This window comes from Conger conger, chromosome 17, assembly GCF_963514075.1.
Source record: "Conger conger chromosome 17, fConCon1.1, whole genome shotgun sequence".
NCBI lineage: Eukaryota > Metazoa > Chordata > Actinopteri > Anguilliformes > Congridae > Conger > Conger conger.
In genome coordinates this window covers 17,079,174-17,100,832 of record NC_083776.1, presented here as the reverse complement: position 1 = coordinate 17,100,832, position 21,659 = coordinate 17,079,174, and the positions used below count along the sequence as shown (strand labels likewise).

Genomic DNA, 21,659 nt, shown 5'->3' with positions numbered 1-21,659 from the left:
TTTGACAGCTTCTATCGATCATCCATCAAACCGAGACATCGGCAGAGCTGTCAAGCTGGGAACCCTCTCCAGAACCCACAGGCCATTCCATTATGAAAATGAATCATTCTCATATCACTGAATTCTACAGGGTAAACATTCTTAGAAACCTATTGATAAATTGCACTTTCTACACACACACATTTATATATACATATTACGTCTTGTGATGTGCTAGTGACCGCTCAGTGAATTCACCCTCTCTGTTGCGAGGCGCTGGCAGTTCTGCAGCGAGGCATGCAGTGTTATTCTGCTGGGTTAAGTGCTTTGAAATCTAATTACTCTAATGTCTGTTGCGGTCTTAAATCACATTTATTGGCTAAGTGCACCGGTTCGTCTGTCCTTCAGGAGGAAGCTGCACGCTGCTCCCTGGGTAATTATTCCGATTGGATATGAGCGATTGCACTTATTGGCTGAGGCAAGGCACCGGCTGCCTAGCCTGCGATTGGCTGCCGGCGATGCAGTTCGGTGACGGCCGATTGGCTCCCGGGAGGGAGTGGGCGGGGAGTTGTGGCTTTCCTGGCTGTACTGGAGCGTGTGTAGATGTGACTGCTTGTTCCTGTGCCTGGTATTTGAGTGAGTGCAGGTGTTGGCGTCTGCATGTGAGTGTGTGAGCGAGAGAAAGGGAGAGAGAGAAAGAGAGAGGCGTGCGGCGTCTCTTCTCCCCCCTCTGGCTCCCCTTTCTCCTCCCTGCTCCTCTCTGCTCCCTCCTCTCCTCCTCCCGTCCTCCTCCCGTTCCTGACGGACCGTCCTGTGCCCTCCTGACTCTCCTCACCTCTCCACCCCACCTCTCCCCAGCACGCAGGTAAGACCTCTCCAGAAAACAACAACAGCCAGACTGCCTCAGTGCTGGAAAGCTCTCTCTCTCTCTCTCTCTTTTAATTTCTATTTCCTTCTCTATCCTTTTCTCTTTTCTCTTTCCTGTGTGAACATGTTCGGCTCCTCTCTTTGAAGTCATCCCTCCAGTCGCGTGTCTCTCTGGCGGGGTGTGTGTGTGTGTGTGTGTTTGGGAAGAGGAGGATTAGAATGGGGGGGTCTGAGAGGGGGATGGTTTTCTTTCACAGAGAGTCTGCCCCGTGCCCCCTCTCTTACAGTCTGCGTGAGAGAAAAGTTCAGTGGAAACAGAGATGGATGGCTGTGTTAGAAATGGACAGTGATGGAAAGAAATCACTGCAAGATTACAAATAGTTTTGATGGCCTGTCTGTTTTTTAAAAAGAATAATCTGCAAGCAATTTTTAGGTTATGTTTGCTTTTGTGATTGATTACTTCTTTCTGTTGTTGCAAAATTATTTATAGATATGGTCGTGTCAGCATGTGCTAGTTCCAAATGTTGAGTTTGCAAAAGCAGGAGAAAAAAAAAGAAGAGCATGACGTTGCACAAAGAGGTCATTACTGTTGTAACCGGCCTAATAGAATCAAGTGAGCTTTCGGCTGCGTAACTCAAACATCACAGGGCCCATAAAGTATTATGGGCTGTGGGAAGAAACAAAAATATAAAAACTGCTTACCTCACGATCCAGATGTCCTGCGTTTCACTTAACCGAGGAGGAGTGTTGTCGGAGGCCTTGAATGATTTAATTTCAAAACTTTATTATTTTTTCCGACATCTTTTTAGACATCATCTGAGCTCCAATAGAAGGGGATTTCACAGGTAATCTCGGCAGTGTGGTTTAAAAGCACTCGCCTGTGTAATCCTGGCCTATAATATCGGGATAATCTGTTTATCATGTTTCCTGTCGTGATTAGAGTCGTATCGTGATGCATCTGTGTGTCGACCGGAGCTGCTTTCCGACCGCGCTGGTGCTGGTTCTGCCGGGTGCACAGTGGCACTTGCTGTTGTTGTATGTGCTGTCGAGAGATTCTAGAGTTGAAGATGGAAGCTTCCTTTGTTGATTTTATTTCAAGTCCTCTCATGCTTTTTCCTGTATGTTTTTATATAACGCATTTCACTGCACAAAAAGCAGTGGTTCAGTCAGAAGAAGTTTTGATTTAATTGTACTGGACTTGGGTGTTGGGTGAATTGAGACTCTCTGGCAGGTATCCTGTGTGTGCTGTGTGTGTGTCTCCCCCCCTGTGTGCTGTGTGTGTGTCCCTGTGTGTGCTATGTGTGTGTCTCCTCCCTGTGTGCTGTGTGTGTCCCTGTGTGTGCTGTGTGTGTCTCCCCCCCTGTGTGCTGTGTGTGTATCCCTGTGTGTGCTGTGTGTGTTCCCCTGTGTGTGCTGTGTGTGTGTCCCTGCGTGTGCTGTGTGTGTTCCCCTGTGTGTGCTGTGTCTGTGTCCTTGTGTGTGCTGTGTGTGTGTCTCCCCCTTGTGTACTGTGTCCCTGTGTGTGCTGTGTGTGTGTCTCCCCCCCCTGTGGGCTGTGTGTGTCTCTGTCTGTGCTGTGTGTGTTCCCCTGTGTGTGCTGTGTGTGTGTCCCTGTGTGTGCTGTGTGTGTGTCTCCCCCCTGTGTGTGCTGTGTCTGTGTCCCTGTGTGTGCTGTGTGTGTGTCTCCCCCCTGTGTGCTGTGTCCCTGTGTGTGCTGTGTGTGTCTCCCCCCCTGTGTGCTGTGTGTGTAATCCTGTGTGTGCTGTGTGTGTTCCCCTGTGTGTGCTGTGTGTGTGTCCCTGTGTGTGCTGTGTGTGTTCCCCTGTGTGTGCTGTGTCTGTGTCCCTGTGTGTGCTGTGTGTGTGTCTCCCCCCTGTGTGCTGTGTCCTTGTGTGTGCTGTGTGTGTGTCTCCCCCCTGTGTGCTGTGTCCCTGTGTGTGCTATGTGTGTGTCTCCCCCTCTGTGTGCTGTGTGTGTCCCTGTGTGTGCTATGTGTGTGTCTCCTCCCTGTGTGCTGTGTGTGTCCCTGTGTGTGCTGTGTGTGTTTCCCCCCCTGTGTGCTGTGTGTGTATCCCTGTGTGTGCTGTATGTGTTCCCCTGTGTGTGCTGTGTGTGTGTCCCTGCGTGTGCTGTGTGTTCCCCTGTGTGTGCTGTGTCTGTGTCCTTGTGTGTGCTGTGTGTGTGTCTCCCCCTTGTGTACTGTGTCCCTGTGTGTGCTGTGTGTGTGTCTCCCCCCCCTGTGGGCTGTGTGTGTCTCTGTGTGTGCTGTGTGTGTCTCCCCGTGTGTGTGTGTGTCCCTGTGTGTGCTGTGTGTGTCTCCCCCTGTGTGTGCTGTGTGTGTCTCCCCCTGTGTGTGCTGTGTGTGTGTCTGTGTGTGGGCTGTGTGTGTGCTCTGTGCCCCCAAACCATGTGTGCTGTGTGTGTGTCTCCCCCTGTGTGTGCTGTGTTCCTGTATGTGCGCTGAGTGTGTGTGTGTGTGTGTGTGTGTGTCTGTGTCTGTGTCTCCTGCAGTGGGTGTTAATTGGTACTCTGCACAGTCTTGCAGCTGTTGCCTGGAGTTACACAGATCTGCTTGCTTTCTTAAAGTGCGTACAGACGTGTGGATATACTTAACACAACAATCTCATCCTTTCAGTGCATATAGCCATGTGGATATACTTAACACAATAATCTAAACTTTACAGTGAGTACAGACATGTGCATATACTAAACACAATAATCTCATCCTTACAGTGTGTACGGATGTGTGGATATATTTACAATCATTTAATTCCCATGGGGATTACACTGAAAACCTAGAGCACAGACATGACTGTTACATGTCCTTTACTAAATGGGTAATCTATGGGCATCTAAAAAATTAAGGGCTACCTGCACACAAAGTGTGATGGTCTGTTTAATAATGAAGGCAATCTGTGGACTTGAAGCTGATTCAATCGGACAGCCGCATGCTTAGTGAGGAGCGGTTTCAAGTATAAAGAAGGACAACATGTGCTTCGAATGTGCATTCGTCTTTATATAAAAGGCAATAATGTACCGACACACACACACAGTATATTTGTATTTCTGTAAGAAATTCAAGTTGTGTCAGTTAATCACCATTACATACAAAAGCAGTGCTACGTGCCTCAAATATAGAGATGCATCAAAAGCGGATTAGCACAGAAAATGTGTGCTGGAATTTATGTGGAAATTAAATTTGAAATATTTACAAGAGGCCTAACCCTGCAGGCCCATGGACACAGATAAATTTTCTTAAAACCCGGTACATATGTTCACCAGACCCAAATGAATGGATGTGATATGGAGGGGAAGCCATGTGATGAGTTGAGTAATGCTGGCTCATTAGTGCCGAGTTCAGTGAGCCGAGTTCAGCCACGCCGGCTCCGAGGGGCGTTTCCGGACTGTTCCACTGACGATCTCGAGCCCCGCGCAGCTGCTCTCTGTGTGCGCGCGCTCGCTGCGTTTCCCGGATCTCACGCTGGCCCGGCTCCCCGGTCTCCAGCTCCGTTTTGTTCCAGTGTGAAAGGGCTCCTGAGAGTGAGGCTGCCCGTCCTGTCTGCCCCAACCCCCCCCCCCCCCCCCCCAATCTGAGAGCACTTTCCTTTTCTCCATCTCTCTCTTTTTATATCTGATACAGTGCAGCGCCGGTTATTGATTCCCCCTCCCTGGTCTGATTGGAAAGCACCCCCCCCCCCCGCCCCGCCCCCACCCCCAGCCTGTGTCGTAATTCATACGAGAGTGCACAGAAATCCTAAGAGGCTAAAATTGAACACTGCCTTTTTCAAAACCCGGGGCTGGGGAGATATATGAGTGGTGAAATCCGGACCTTGCGCCTTACTGCTGATCCTCTCTTCAGCGCCGTAATTTAAGCCCTCTGTGAGGGGGAGGGTGTGGGGGTCACAGTGCCACTGTAGGGGGCGGGGCGGGGCTGCTGATTCCCCTGGTTTGTGAGGGCTTCACCGTTTGTCTCGCTGCCTTGCATACAGGCAATGTATGAATCCCAGACTCCAGCCTTTAGGCGTTATTTTTACAAGCGCTGAAAAGCTGCCCTCTGGATTTTCTGGTTGAGCAGGTTGTTGTGTTTTCAAATGTTATGAAAATGTTGCAGAAAATGCAGCTTTCTGGGGACTCCCCAGCTAATGGGTTAGGGTTCAGGTTAGAGTCAGGGCTATGGTGTTAGGGTTAGGGTTACAGTCAGAGCTACGGTGTTAGGGTTAGGGCTTCTGTGTTAGGGTTATGGTTACAGTTAGGGCTACGGTGTTAGGGTTAGGGTTACAGTTAGGGCTACTGTGTTAGGGTTAGGGTTACAGTTAGGGCTATGGTTAGGGTTAGAATTTGGGTTATCAGGAAGTGTTTCTCATATGTCACATAGAATTGTCAGAATGTGGAATTATCTCCAGGTATGAATTATGTGCTGGGATTCTCGGTGTGTTTGGCTTCAGGTGTGACTGAGGACTGGATGTGTTCTAACCCTCACTGTGATCGGTGGTTTGATCTTCAAAAGGTGTCGGGCTTAAAATCATCAAACACCAGAGTGGCTCATTGCTTAGGTTATGGATTGGATGTCCAGAACCTGGGGGGGACTTGCTATACGTCTGCAGGTAAATACTGGGTTACATGGACCGATTAGCCTGTTATCATGATGAAATTTTGGTTTGCTTTCATATTGCTGTTTGTGCTCCCATGTGTAAAATGGTTGACTTTAGCATACCTGCAGCCAGCAGCCATTCCATCATGCACCCTGCTTCTGCCAAACGGCTGAAGCTGTGCAGGTGTGGGCTTGGTTAGGACTTGGATGGGAGACCTCCTGGGAAGGTTGCTGCTGGAAGCGGTGTTGGTGGGTCAGTAAGGGGCGGTCTTCCCTCTGGTCAGATTATCCCCAATGCCTCAGTGCAGTGACGGGGACACTGTGCTGTAGGAGACGCCATCTTTCAAATGAGACGTTAAACCAAGGTCCTGATTCACTGTGGTCATGAACGATCCCGTGGCACTCATCTTACCTGTCTTACCTAAATTCCCAACCTGGCTCTTTCAACCTTCCTCCTAATCATCCTCCGCTTTAATTGGCTAAAAATAGTTATCTCCCTTCTCCACCTCAGCTGATGTGTGGTGAGCATTCTGGCACAAAATGGCTGCCGTTGAATCAGTCTAGTGGGTGCTCCATCGGTGGTGGCTGAGGCGAGTTTCCCCCTCATCACTGTAAAGGGCTTTGTGTGTCTAGAAAAGCGCTGTATAAATGCAATGATCTGTCTGTCTGGCAGGATGGTGAATGTTTTCCGTGATTACACCGACGCAGGAATTTCTAATGAACAGAATTGGTTTCTTAATTAGAAGATTTACCCAGGTGTTAAAACTGCCGACGACCCAACCCAATCAGTCTTTGTGTCTGACTGGGGTGTATTTCTTACCCAGTGAAAACACAGCGGTGGGCCTTGTGTGTGTGTGTGTGTGTGTGTGTGTGCGTGTGTGTGTGCATATGTGTGTGTGCATGTGCGTGTGTGTATATGTGTGACAATGGGTATGCATGTGTATGCGTGTGCATGCATGTGTATGTGTAAGAATGTGTGTGTGTGTGTGAGTGTGTGTGTGCGTGTTTGTCTGTGTGTGTCAGTGCATGTGTCGGTGAGAGGGTGTGTGTGTGCGTGTGTGTGTGTATGTATGTGTGTGCGCACGTGTATGTGTGTCTGCGCGCACGCGCATGTGTGTGTCAGTGCATGTGTGTGTGTGTGTGTGTGTGTGTGTGTATGTGTGTCAGTGCATGTGTGTGTGTGTGTGTGTGTGTGTGTGTGTGTGTGTGTGTGTGTCCATGTCTGTGATGGGCTGTCACCGTGAGTTCTCACCCCCTCCCCAGCTCTTGGTCTCCTCAGATCTTGGGGCTCTTAGCTGATTAAAAGCACACAAGGGTTTGTTTCACACAGTCTGTGCGGGAGCAGGCCTGACAGCTTAACCACTGATTATTCAAGCCTCTTACAGTAAGCTGAATCACTGAGTGATGAACGCAGGCTCTCACTTTCTCTCTCTCCATTCCCTAAGAAGTGGTACAGGGGTGGTGAGGTGGTAGATCAGTGATACTGACGCCTGTTGGATCCTCGGCTCCCAGAGCAGCGTGAGGGAGACTCACACGGTGCAGCAAGTCTTTATTTAGAAATAATCCAGACAGTGTCAGAACTGCACATGCCCAGTTGGGCTAGCTCCTCTACCCTGAGCTACCCTGTCATCGGGTCACATGACCCGACAAGTGGAAACACGCCGTCGGCCAGGAGCCCCAGGGGAGTCTGGGATGCAGGTGTCATCAGAGGCTCTGCTCCAGTCACAAAACACAACCAAAGCCCACCAGGACCATGCCTTCGCTCAGTGAGAACTCTGGATATTTTGTGTTAGTATGGATTTATCATTCTTAATTTTGTCCTCAGCTCATGGTCTGCATTAGGCTACTTATTGGTAAGCTAGAACAACATTTTTTGTTCCTAACTCCCAGGCAGATTGGCTTCACTGAGGAATGTCTTGACCTTTTGAAGAGCAGGTTTTTCGGAATGTTAAGTCTGTGTTCTAGAACTCTGTTTCAATTACCAGTAGTGACTGTTACATCAGTATTAGAATACTCAGTTAAAAAATGTTCAAGTCACATAAATCTTTCACCTTAAATGGTTAAAATGAAAAGTTCTCTTCTAAAATGACCACTCAGAAGAAAGTTCTGTGGACTGCAATTTGGACCTTGCACTTGCTTTTCAGGTGTCTGTGACGCAGCCTTCCTTCCATTTGAAAAGCCTCTTGGACGTGCCCTTTCTCTAACAAATGTGCCAGGCTGACACACTTTCCCGGCGCTCTTTGTGTTCCGCTCTCCAAAGCGTCCGCCCGGCCAAGTCAGCAGGAAGTGCGGTGTCCGTAAGCAGATGTAGAGAACGGCGCTGCTGAAAGGGCTCTAAACGCTTTAATGCCCGTGGGTTTGTGCTGCTAGCCCCGGGAGGCTGGAGTTGTACAGGAATAATGCAGAGGCCAAGCGTCCGGGCAACAGTGCGCAATTGACCGTCCGACTGGCAGTGCTTTCATGTTTCTCTGCGATATATAACGTCGACATTTCAACAGAATATCACAAATCTGGTGCCCCCCCCCTCCCCAGAGAAGATCTTAGAAGCCATGTTATTTACCGGGATAGATTTCCCTGCACGTTTTTCGCAGTTTGATCTCTCGACTAATTCCGTCTTTATCGTTTTTCTGAGCGGGAAGCGGAGGCCCCGCCCGCGTTGTTCGGTAGCTTGAGCGGAAAAGGTAGAGCGGAGAGGTGATATCTATCCTTTTCTGCAGGGATGGGAGGATGGAGGGGGGGGGGTGTTCGAATTCCAAAAGGCCTAATCCCACATTAAGACTTTAAGGCCTTCAAATCTTCAAAGTGTTTCAGTGTCAGCGCTTCACAGGGAGACACTGCTCGCCCAAGTTATTGGGATGTCAAGTGTGGAGCTAGAGGAAGAAGCATATCTCATTTTCCACATTCGCTCAACAGGCAAATTTAAACAGTACGTTTCGGTATTAGCCGACACGTTAGACGGAACAAGTGATGTGTAGACACGTTCTGTCGGGGCAAACAGACAGCCATGACAAAAATTGCATTTCGATTTTTACTTCTATTTACTGAGTTCAGATTTTTTGTGGTTAGGTCATTATGCTCAATGGGTTTCATATATTTGAAAGTATAATACAAATGCTTGCATATTTTCCACGGTTACTTTTGTAATCTTGGATATGTGGCAGAGTAGTCATATGGTACTTATAAATTGCATTTTAAGTACTGTATGACTGTTTGAAGTGCTTTAAACTATGAAATTGTATAATGGATAATTTTTCAAATATGAGAACTTTAATGTTGAAGGAAATACACTAATTTGAAAAATGTTTGTCAAAGTGTAAGACACCAAAAGGCGGAAGTATCTGAGAGGTGATGGAAACACGTGTAGTCTGACCAATGCTACTGGAACAGGGTTCATTTAATTTTGTTCTCGTTTATCCTCTGTTTTAACAGTTCAATGAAAGGAACTGCAAATGTCCGCCAATAGTGTGGCTCTATACGATCGCTATCTATCTATATAGACGCGGATGTGCCTGTGGCCTGTATAGCCTACAATGATACACTTAGTATGTATCTTGTGACGGCACTGGTGTATAGGCGAGTGACTATGGGGTGCAGGTATCCTAGGTTGTCTATGTCTGTTAGGACTCTAAGCTGCTAAGTCTGCAGTGGTGCGAGTCAAGAGGATGCAGGTTCAGATTAATATAATTTATTCAACAATGTGCAGTGCAGAAATATAATTATGGGGAAAGGTGCAATATGAATGGCTATACTCGAATAGTGCGCAGGAGGTCGTATTATCGAGTCTCCTCGATGCATTCCACATTTCCCTCTATATACCCAGGGTTTACAGAAAAAACAACAAATCATCAAATAAAGAGTCACAAGACGGCGGTAACAACAATGGCCCTGCTGACGTATGATCTCTGTATGTCTAACAAATCTGGTTAAGCTTTGTAGCGCAGCTGCAACAAGCTATCTAAAGACACTAAACACTGTATTGACGAGCACTGTCATAAAGAGAGGCACACTTATGTAAAATGCCCTACAAAAGCTAGAATAAACACTGATTTCTGCCCCAGTCAATCAGATTTGTATATTTAATTACACGCACACCCAGTGAGTACTTTATTAGGTATTTATTAGACCTATTTTTTGACTTATTAAGTCTTCTGCTGCTGTATCCTATCCACTTTTGACATGTTGTGTTGTGACATGTTGTGTGTTCAGAGATGCTGTTCTGCATACCACTGTTGTAATGTGCGCTTATTTGTGTTACTGTCACCTTCCTGTCAGCTTCAACCATTCTGCCCCTTCTCCTCTGACCTCTCCCATTAACAACACATTCCTGCCCGCAGAACTGCTGCTTACTCAATGATTGTTTTTTGCACCATTGTCTGCAAAATCTGTAGAGACTGTTGTCCATGAAAATCTCAGCAGATACTGGCACCAACCATTATTCCACAGTCAAAGTCACTTAGAGCACATTTTGTCCCTATTCTGACAATTGGTGTGAAAAACAGCTGAACCTCTGCATGCATGCATGCATTTATAAATTTAGTTGCTGCCACATGATTTGCTGATTAAATATTTGCATTAACTAGCTGGTGTACAGGTCTACCTAATAAAGTGATCACTGAGAGTGTCTGCTCACTGGATTTTTTTGTTTTGTTTTTTGTACCATTCTTTGCAAACTCTAAAAACGATTGTGCATACAAATCCCAGGAGATCAGCAGTTTCTGAGATACCCAAACCACCCTGTCTGCCACCAACAATCATTCCACGGTCAAAGTCACTTAGATCACATTTTTGACCTATTCTTATGGTTGATCTGAACATTAACTGAAGCTCATGACCTGTATCTACAAGATTGTATGCTTTGCACTGCTGCCAGACAATTGGCTGATTAGATAATCGCATGAATAAGTAGTAAAAAAAAAAGTAAAACTCTCCCTAATAAAGTGCTTGGTAAATGTATATGCAGTAAGCCCCAAAAGTCATGGGACAAAGACATGTTTTTTTTCTTGATTTGGCCCTCCTGTACTTTTCTATTTGTAATCAAATAATTCATATTTGGTTAAAATGCAGATTTTCAGCTTTTATTAAACAGTGTGTTTATGTATTTTGGTTTCACCATGTAGAATTTACAACACTTGTTATAGGTAGTCTCCCCCATTTCAGGGAAACATAATATGTGGGACAAATGGCTTCCCAGGGGGATAGTCAAGTGTATTGAATTGCTTAATAAGTGCAGGTATACAAGACTTTTCAGTATCTAGTATTTATTCTAAGTTTTGATTGCCTTTTGAGTTATTGGCGTTCGTCAACCAGACAATAACAGACCAGAGTTGTGCCAATGAAAGTCAAGGATGCCAAGAGGTAGAAAAATTCTGTGGGATGAAGCACTGTGTAATGAGTTTGGAAGCATTTTGTTGAACTTGAGCTGATAAGATTCTTCTGTACATTTCAGAATTAATTCTATTGCTGATATTAGCAGTTACATAATCATTGAAGGCAAGTGAGCCAGCACCTATGGCAACCATACATGCCAAAAACTGTAACACCCCCACCATCACAGATGAGGGGGCAGCTCTTGGGCAGCTCCTTTTGGCCTCCACACATTGCTCTTGCCATCATTCTGTTACAAGTCAATTTTGGTCTCATCTGTCTGCAAGATCTTTTTCCAGAACTCTGCAGGCTCTTTTAGTTGCCTCTTGGCAAACTGTTACCTGGCCAACCTTTTTTTTCCATCCTGTTTGTGAAGTCTTCTGCGGAGAGTAGTCACTGACACATCCAGGCCTGCGTCATGAAGACTGTGTTTCTTATCTGTCAGACTGTAGGGGTTGTCCTTGGCCTACCACATTTATTATCCTGTTATTTGTGACAATAAGACCTTAGCTATAATTGTTGCTGGCATAAAATGGCAAGTGCTCTATTTACTTCTTCAGATAAGTAAGCCAACAAGGTAATCAATACATAAATTAATCATGTGTGTTAATATATAAACACACTGCAGGACTCTTCCAAGATAATATTGTTTACAAAACACTTTTTCTCTACTACATTTTGGGCTGTCGTTTGAGGTCCTTCTTCTCTGTAATGATTCTTTTATCTGGCTGCTCGAGACACAAACTTTTGAAACGGCATTTCAAAGCACCTCGTCGCCTTTTCAAAGGAATGAAAGCTCCCGGTCCACATCCTGTTATTGCAGCCTGCCTTTCATCAGTCAACTTTTCCACCGTCTGATCTTTATCTCCTGCTATTTATTTCAGTTATTTTAAAAAATCATCACATTCAATACACAATTCTTCTCTGAAACATGAGTATTTGTGCAAATTAATCACTTCAGACAAAATTGCAATTTAAAATGAAGCTTTTAATTTAGCTAATTCCCAGGAAGCATGACATCTGTTTCTCAGCGATTCTCCAAGGCACCAGCTCTCATTCAAAGAAAAATAAGTCACGCTACTTTACGTAAACATCATCACTCAACAGAACAGAATGAAGCGTTGAGTTTATCATGCCTTTTAAGTGTAAGACAAAAACCTGGCAACATCTTTGTCTTGTCAAATAGCAAAAGGTAAAATCATAAAGAATGAGTCACTATTTTTGGCAGTAGGAATAATTTCAGTGTGATCTATTTAAGGGGCTGCCCTTTGCACCCTACACAGAGCAGAGGAGATTATACTGCTGATTCACACTGAGGGACACTGTATGTGATGGTGTACTTCCCTGCCGCTGGTTTGTAGTGGTGCAGAAAAACTTGGGAATTAAGCCATAACTGTTTCTCTCATTTTCTTTTTCTCAACACACGGCTATTTTCATCCTGATTTCAGCTCCTGCTCACAGATGAATGCTCTCCAAAAGGAAGTATTTTTTTAAATACTCTACCCTTGAAATTCTCTTTCTTGTTTTCTGTATTTTTACATTACATTTACTGAAAAGATAATTGCGTCTTAATCACAGCATCTCTGAAGCATTCTTGCATTTGTTATATGTTAATGAAATCATTTGAGTTAATGTGCAATTTAAGTAAAATAAGAAGGAACAGTTTGTAAGTACTAAACATTTCAACCATGTAAAATGGCCCTAAAGCGTTTCATTTGAGAGAGACAATGGTAATCTACTTAGGGACATTTCCATAAATATTTTTTCTCTCCCTTTTTGTTCCCCTACAACCCCCTAAATTGTTGCTTGATAGACGTCTGTTTTTCATCTTTTAGGGAAACATGAAGCCACTTCATTTATACCCTTTGGCAAAATGGAAATGCCTGCTTTCCTCCTCTGCTTGGACTGCTGCTTTGAAGCGAGAAGCTAAAACACATTACTGTAATACATTATTGATACTCACAATATAAATAGAGTAGGTCTCATCCATTTTTCACGAAATGTATGGCAAACCTTGTGAGTGACAGCAATTTGCAAAAATGTTAACTGTGCTGTGCCAAACTACATAATGACAGCAGATTCCTGAAAAGGGGGTTTCCCACTTTCTGCTGGGGAAAAACATTAGTGTGACTTTGGATGTATTTATTACAATGATTATTGTTTGATTATTGTTTTATTTGTGAGCTTCATGTATGCTTTTTGTATGTTATGTAGCAATATAGTACTTTGATTAACTCAAGCAGGGAGCCAGTCCAGTGTAAATACACAATAACCATTCTGCTAATGTGCTGCACAATTTTATACTGAATTAAGGCTATTGCTTGTTACCTTCTCCTACTGTGAGTGACACAGGGCCTTTCCATACTGATTTGAGTTGGCTTTTAATTTTAGTTTTTGGACCTTTTGTTTTATGGGGTCGGTCAAACGACAACCCCCACCACCCCCTGATGGTGCAGGTGCAGTTTCACTTCACACAAACTCCTAAATCAGGACGTGGGGAGGAGTGTTCCTGTTGGAAACATTGCTCTGTACCTCTCTCCCATTCCACAAATCCCTGCACACCTCCTCCCCAGGCCCAGCGTCTCTACTTAATCTGACGGATGCATTTCCTCTTTTCTGCAGGGTAGTCCTTGTGCAGCGGTCAAACAGTAATCTGCAAAGTTGAGGATAGTCAGAAAAGGGATGAGAGAGAGAGGGGGATAGAGAGAGATAGTGTGTGTTCATCATAGAGAGCATATTAGCTTTTTGAAACCATTAAACATTAATACAGTCTGACTCATCTCTCCAGTCGTTGCAGAGCTGAATGCTACTGTGCTCTAATAGAATTTCATCTCTGGGGGCTTCAGAATGAGGCTGTATTGAATAAGAGATCCGGGCTTCACCTCCTGTAGAAAGGAGCAACAGTGTATGCAATTTACTCCACAGATCTCTGCAAATGATCCCACGATAAGCCTAACCCTCATCTAACCCTAACCCACATAAAGACCCCAACAGAAGTGGGACCAAATTCCAACTTAAAGGATCCAGGACTCTCAATGTCCAGTGTAAACTGTTCTTTCTCAAGGAAAACAATCTGTATAAAATCCAAAAAAAGTAATTAAATACAATTTTGGTACAACACTTCCGAAATCAGATCTATCTATTGTGGGATTGGTGGTAAACCCATTGTGGACCAGGGGGGAAAGAAGGAGAGAGGAAGCAGAGGTGGGTTGGTAAATTGGTTACCTTGACACCAGGAGGCCTAAATGAAAAAGGTGGATAATAAAGAATTGGTTATAAATAAATAGTTATAGTCCCCTCCAAAATGATTGGAACAGCAAGGTCAGTTCCTTTGTTTTTGCTATACAATGAAGACTGAAGATATGATTTTTCCAATGCCACAGTCATTTTCTTGCTATTTGTGGAATTGAGATCAAATTGGCCTGGAAAACAGAACATTGCTAGACCAAGCTAACTGTGGAAGCATGTTCTTCCATGCAACCTAGTCAGATATGTACACAGCTGTCTGCTTAACCTCAGCCCCTGAAGGAATAGGAGTAATTTTGCCATATGCAGACACAATGTGGTTATATTGCTATTGTACAGAGCAACTGGTTACCCCCAGACATGTCACCTTATTGTGGTCCTGTGGAAGTATGCACATCCATGTAACCTAGTCAGATGTGTACTGTGATGTGTGCTTAACCTCTGGCATTCTAGCACCTTCCTAGGCTGAGATATGAGGTATAAACCTGTAGCATAAAATCCCCTAATCATTTACATTGTGCTCATAGCAGTATGTTCAGAGTGAACGGTACAGCAATTAAAGCAAAATGTCTTCAAAATAGCACCTTTAGGCCAAGATATGGTGTGTACAATAGCTATATGTAAGGCCCTGACATTTATATTGGAAGTAGGACGCTGCTTTGCATGACAAAGCTGAAATTATAGGTACAGTCCTCTGTTTAGTATTTGGCATGTAGAACTATAAATGCAATCCTGTGTCAAAATCGCACCTTCTTTGGACAGGATACAAGATGTCCAATAGCCGTATGTGAAACCCCTGTCATTTATCATGCAGACACACAGAGTTAGAGCCTTGGACATTTAGACACTCGTTCTACACCATGTGGAGATATGCTGTATCATTCTTGGGGACCCTATGACTTTCCTGTACCCCAAAAATAAATTGTTACACTTTTAGGCCTTGACAGGGGACTTTCCTAGTTGGCCATGCCCAGAATACTGCATCCTCAGCTGGGCAGCCTTCTAACATCTCATGGGCCAGTTTTTTGGTATTTCTAGTGAAGCTAACATGAAGATCTATACGTAGTTAGACTTGGGTCGATGCATAAATGTTGTTTGATGCCTGATTTTGCCCATAAATCCTTGTACTTTGGATCAAAATGTATTTAGGAAACATGCAAAACCCTGTCCATTTGCAATAAATCCCATTCATTTTCACATATAGCTAGAGCTTTGCGCTTTTGCTGATTGTGCACCTCAGGGACTGTAATGTGCCATTTTTGGTGACCCTGTGACCTTCCAGTATCCCAAAACCCACTGTCCAATACCAATATACTAACAATGATTTTCCACATACGGCTGTTGGACACAGCTTAGACAGGTGCTGTGTGATTTCATGTGGTGACCCAGTTTGGGGCCCCAAGCAACATCTCAACATCAGTTTACAGACACATGGTTCATTCCAAATTTCTTTTTTTCCTTATTTTTCAATGAAACACATTGAAATAGTCAGTACTAGTCTGGCAATCATTGGCTACATTTAGGGTTGCCACCCGTCCTGGATTCTCTGGGACTGTCCCGGATTTTTGTTGTCTGTCCTGGAAAAAATAATGAAACGAAATGTCCCGGAATCAAAGTATTTTCGAGGGTTGCATACATTAGCATTGCTTAATGAAATGTAGACAGCGTATCTAGCGTTCGTTCCTAAATGTAATGTAACAAATGGTGCAGAGACGTCATTAACCTTGACGAGTTACACTCTTTATTTTTGTAATGAAAGAGGAATTGGCACCAAGCGCAAGGTAGTTGCGCATCACATTCCTTCAGGCTCACGCACCCTATAGAGCGATTGACAGTCCAGCTTACTCAGTTTGCCAGCTACGTATGTGTATGTGTATTTTTACAGGACTGAGGTGGCAACCCTAGCTACATTGCCTACTGGAATGAGAAATTTCCCATTGAGCCCAATCATGTTTGGACACCAGCTTTGAGTAGAAATAAAATGTAAAAAAACATTTAAAATATCAGAATTGGACCTTTCACGACTCTATGGGAACACAGGCTTCTTTTGCAGTAGATAGCACCCCCTACAGGTGTCCAATATCCATATAGTCGCACAATCCTAATACCTTTCCTAACGCCATCATCAGGCAGTATGTTATAATAGAGGGGGGGATTCAAGTTCGAGTTTGAGTTACTTTATTTGTCATGATTATGGAAAACTTCCTGGTGTTGTACCACAGATCACCAAACATCAACAGCAACGTTCACAACAGCAGCTGCAGCCACAACAACAAACATTTGATGGCAACAACCACAACAACAACAATAATAAATATTTCATGGCAGTGACATGTCTTTTGTAACCCTAATGTTTCATTAATCGAATCTAACCATCATCCAAACTTTGACCTGACCCTAACTCTGACAATAACCTAAGCCTAACCTAGCCATCATCCATGGATATCTAAACTGTGTATAGTTGAGGGGTGCCCAACCATGTGCTATGGTTTTCATGCAACCAATTCACTAATTAACATACATTAAACCAGAGAGCAGGGAACTAATTAGTGAGATCAGTGGGAATAGTGATTGGTCTGAATGAAAACCTGTATACTCTGAACCCTCCATGGCATGTGATTGGCCAGCCCTGGTATAGTTCATGCCTCATAGAAATAATGGTGCTTTGAATCACTACAATTATTTTTTAAAACATGTTTTTTATTTTTATTTAAACACTAAATTGAACTTAAGCTATTACAAACTCTATTTCTACTTGTGTGATGCATGTCCAGTTATTGGGTACAGTACTAGTAGAATCCATGTTTTCTCACTGGAGAAAGGGGACCTTTTGAGTGACAGTTTGGAGATGTGTCTTCCCTACTCACCAACAGAGGGCACTGTGATACTGATAAAAGTAGCAAAATCATGCTATTTTCAGGGCAGAAAAGACTGCGTTTAGGCTATTATTGTGCAGCATGTCCTCAAAGCAGAAGGAGGATTAACTTATTCATGTTTCTTTCTCTGTTTTTGAAGGAATATATCTGTGTTTCACAGTTGGACCTTTCACTCGAGACAACAGCCACTGAGCGATTCTGACTCAATGTAAGCGCTACTGTAATCTCCATCTCAGCAGTTACATAGGAAGGGCTGGACTGTACCGCCTATATTTTTTTTGCTGAATGGTTAAATTATATGATAGAGGTGGGCCGCAATCCAATACTTCATATGTAAATCATTCCTTATTGTATTGTATTGAACAATATTTAGTAAATTAGTATTCAATCTTTTTTTTTTTCAAGAGTTCCAAACCACCATTTGGTTAATGAAGGGACACTGGGACCAGCATCACTAAATAAGGAAAGGCTGGATGAGTCACAGTGTGTTCACTGATGTCATCATCAATGTGTTATGTGCAGTAAAATGTGGAAGATCAAACCAGTTTAATACTGTATTTGCTTATGTTTATGTGTATTGTTTCAATAATCCATTATTCCATTATTTGAAAGAAAACCTTTAAATACATGATTTCTTCTTATTTGATAGATTATTTGCTTCAAGAAAGAAAAATAAAAGATTAAAGACTGCATGAGCCCAGTCAAAGAATATTAATACGACTGCACACCTGACACGAGAGGTAACACATTCAGGTAATTTTCTTCAGAATATTCTTTTGGTATGTTTGTTGGTTCAACAGCATGAATAAAATGGCTGCCGAATGGTCCGAATGCTGCCCTGCCTGCTCTCGTTTCAGGTGGACCTGCACTGGACCGACGGACTTCTTCCCAGTCTTCTGGAGGTGTGACATCACAAGGTCACATGACCTGGAAGAGAAACCCCGAGGGACTTCTGGGATTGCTGTTTGGTGAGATTTCAAGCGCTGGTGATAAAACAGCTCTGTTTCAACATTAAAAAAGAACAACAATCCAAACATACGCCCCACTTCCCCCCTCATAGTTTGTCCGCCCGGTGGATGTCAGTAAAGCTTAGGGGAAGAGAATTAGCACACTTATGGCATGTTTCTCTCTGGGCTGGGCTCCAACATGGGCTCGGGGCAGGGATGTGACATCAGGTGTGGAAGGCGTGATGTCAGTATTGTTTCACCATGTTCTTTCATCGTTTTCACTCAGTGTTGTAGACGCTTTTCCGTTCGGTGTTCTTTGACGGTTTCCGCTCCGTGTTTGATGGCTTTCCCTCTTTGTTGTTTGACAGTATCCGCTCAGTGTTCTTTCATGGTTTACGCTCGTGTTGTTGGAAGGTTTTCGCTCTGTGCTGCTTGGAGGTTTCTGCTCCGTGTTGTTTGACAGTTTTGTTTGACAGTGTTGTTTGAAAGTATTGTTTGACGGTTTTCCGCTTTCTTCCCAGAATGGGCCGGAGATCACCCTGGCAGGAAGTGTAAGGGCTGATGAACTGATCGTCACGGCGACACGGCTGAGCTCACGTTCCCTCTCTCCCGTTGGGCCCTCCATTTATGCCCTGAGCCGGCCACACTGGGGCGACTCTGCGGCCTGGCGCCACTCCGGTGAGTACACCTGGCTCTCCTCCTCCTGTGGGGGCTCGAAGGGGGCAGACTGGGGCTGGGGGCAGAACCGGGGATCCATGAATGCAGCCATTTGAGGAGATTGACTTAAATATTTGGAATGCACTCAGACTAAACCTTTTTAATTTTGATGTGGCACACTCCTTGTTTACTGCATATTTAGACAGTTCGGAATATGGACATTGAGTCTTGCTTTAACAGTTTGCGTTAACATTTGCTCTCAGCGTACTAGTCCTCTAAAAGGAACGTGATTGGATTTTGGGCGCTAGCAGCCTGACACAGACAGGTTACCCAGAATGCCGTTCTGTGCCTGTGCCTGGGACACTGATTTAGCTTCTTGTCTGCAGAAGGTACTACCGCCTGTCTCTAGGTATGATGTCACCACTATGGCATGGCTGACCTCAGGCCCAGTGGCCTAACTTTCATCTATTTTAGGGGCAAGGGTTTCTTTCGTCCTGCTAGAGGTTTTCAACGTATCTGTTGTGTTCTTGCAGGATTCTGCATTGTGTTCAGCTGCATTCTTGCAGGATTGTGTGTGTGTTCTTGCAGAATTGTGTGTGTGTGTGTTCAGCTGTGTTCCTGTGGGAGTGTGTGTGTTCAGTTGCAGCATTGTGTGCGTGTGTCCAGTTGCAGCATTCCATGTGTGAGTCTGTGTTCAGTTGCAGCATTGCGTGTGTGTCTGTGTTCAGTTGCAGCATTGCATGTGTGTCTGTGTTCAGCTGCAGCAGTGTGTGTGAGTCTGTGTTCAGTTGCAGCATTGTGTGTGTGTGTGTGTGTTCAGCTGCAGCATTGTGTGTGAGTCTGTGTTCAGCTGCAGCATTGTGTGTGTCTGTGTTCAGCTGCAGCATTGTGTGTGAGTCTGTGTTCAGCTGCAGCATTGTGTGTGTGTGTGTGTGTGTGTGTTCAGCTGCAGCATTGTGTGTGTTAGTCTGTGTTCAGTTGCAGCATTGTATGTGTGTGTGTGTTCCTTCTCAGTGTGTTCGTGCTCACACTCCTGGGGGGCCCGTTCCCTCCCCAGGGGAGGTTTTGTCCTTTGTCATCAGGAGCGCTTGTGCCACACTGGCAGCTTCTGCTCAGAGGCAGTCAGCAGAGGAGCCGGGGAGCGGGATTAAAATAGCCTCTGAGCCGGACGCTAGGCCGTAAAGAATGGAGAGTTTCTGTCGTGACAGGGATAGCGCCAAGCCTGCAGCCCCCACCCCGCAGGAAAATGTGTGTGTGCATGTGTGTGTGTCTGTGTGTGTGTCTGTGTGTGTGTGTGTGTGTGTGGGTGTGTGTGTGTGTGTAGGGGGGGGCAGGAGTGTGTGTGTGTGTGTGTGTGCATGTGTCTGTGTGTGTGTCTGTGTGTCTGTGTGCATGTGTGTGTGTGTGTGTGTGATTGTGTGCATGTGTGTGTGTGTGTGTGAGTGTGTGTGTGTGTGTGCGGGTGTGTGTGTCTGTGTGTGTGTGTGTCTGTGTGTGCGTGTGTGTGTGTGTGTGTGTGTGTGCGTGTGTCTGTGTGTGTGTGTGTGAGTGTGTGTGTGTGTGTGTGCGTGTGTGTGTATGTGAGTGTGTGAGTGTGTGAGTGTGTGAGCGTGTGTGTGTGTGCGTGTGTGAGTGTGTGTGTGTGTGTGTGTGTGTGTGTGAGTGTGTGTGCGTGTGTGAGTGTGTGTGTGAGTGTGTGCATGTGTGAGTGTGTGTGTGTGTGTGTGAGTGTGTGTGTGGGGGGTGGGAGTGGTCTGAGATTCGCTAAAGAAACCTGAACCCCAGAAACAGAAATCATACAATCTCTGAGAATTCTGTGCATTCACACTCTTCCCCAAAAAAAAAGATTTTTGCAGCAGTGTATATACACTCGCTGAGCACTTTATTAGGTGTTTATTTTTTACATTTATTGGTCTTCTGCTGCTGTTGCCTATCCAGTTAGAGTTATGATGCGTAGCCTATCCAGTTAGAGTGTGTTCAGATATGCTCTTCTGCATACCATTATTGTTATGTGTAGTTACTGTCCCCTTCCTATCAGCTTTTACAGCCAATTGCCAGTTTTTTAGCATTCTGACTGTTGAGGGATTCGTATATTTGTAATTCAAAGAGAGAAGAAAATAGATATTTCAGTTTATTCATTGAAGAGGCATCAGTTTATTATTATTGAAGAGTGATTTGCTAATTATTACTGAAGAGCCATCTGTTGGTTACCAATTTAAAGTGCATTTTATTCTCTCCCCACTTTCCTTTATTTCATGTGGGTGGGTAATGTTTTGCATGCTTTTTCCTGATGAAGTTTGTAATGTCTGTGTTGTTTTATTTCTTTTTTATTTATTTACCAGGTACAGTGTGCATTAATCAACGTTTTCAGTTTTCACATCAATTTAAATGTGCCAGAGTTAGCTAATGAGCTCATTTTCATCTGGAGTCCCTAACCTGCATGTCTGCATGTGTATTTGGGGGGAAATCTATGTGGACACGGGGAAAACATGCAAACGCACAGAAAGGCCCAGGCGGGGCTCAAACCCAAGATTTTCTTGTTCTGAGGCAACCGTGCTACTCACTGCGCCATATGTTAATGCCTGTGCCGTATGTTAATCTGTAATAAGCACCGTCGCTGCCTATGACAGCATAAAACACTGGACGTGTTGGGAGATTCACCATGTCTACAGGAATTGGCATGCACTTTGTCATGGCTGCACAGTGACTGATTTCTGCTGTTTTAGCACTTTGGCTTGAGTGATGCCATTGTCAGGGAAACCTGCCGAATCTAAGCCCATCCATCTGAAGAACAGTGAGGCAGGCTCCAGTATTTCCAGGACTGTCATTGAGGCCTAACGTCCAGCCATCTCAACAGCGCTCGAAACACTCTCAGAAATAAAGGTGTGGTGGGGGGACGTTTTTGTTCTTTAAGGAACACACTTCCCAGCTATTACCTGACGGGTACAATAACGTCCTATTTAGATACTAATAAGTACCTTTTTGAGCGTGAAATTACAAATTACAAATACATTTTGCGTGTACCATTTTACGTATCTATAGAGTATGAGTATTTATACCTTTTTAGACACTTTTGTACCTTTTTTCTTAAGGTGAACGCTAAAAATGGTTGGTCCAAGCATGCACACACAC

General features: G+C 44.5%; 1 protein-coding gene across 4 annotated transcripts in view; it reads left to right on the top strand.

The window, feature by feature from the left end:
• Positions 1 to 633: 633 nt before the first annotated feature.
• Positions 634 to 21,659, top strand: part of pcbp3 (poly(rC) binding protein 3) — a 50,975-nt gene continuing 29,949 nt past the window's right edge. For all 4 annotated transcript variants that reach the window (XM_061226826.1, XM_061226825.1, XM_061226824.1 and 1 more), the window contains exons 1-5: positions 634 to 844; positions 17,063 to 17,131; positions 17,573 to 17,676; positions 17,781 to 17,891; positions 18,392 to 18,548. The gene's annotated coding sequence lies outside the window, so the exon portion shown is untranslated. The remainder of the gene's footprint in view (positions 845 to 17,062; positions 17,132 to 17,572; positions 17,677 to 17,780; positions 17,892 to 18,391; positions 18,549 to 21,659) is intronic.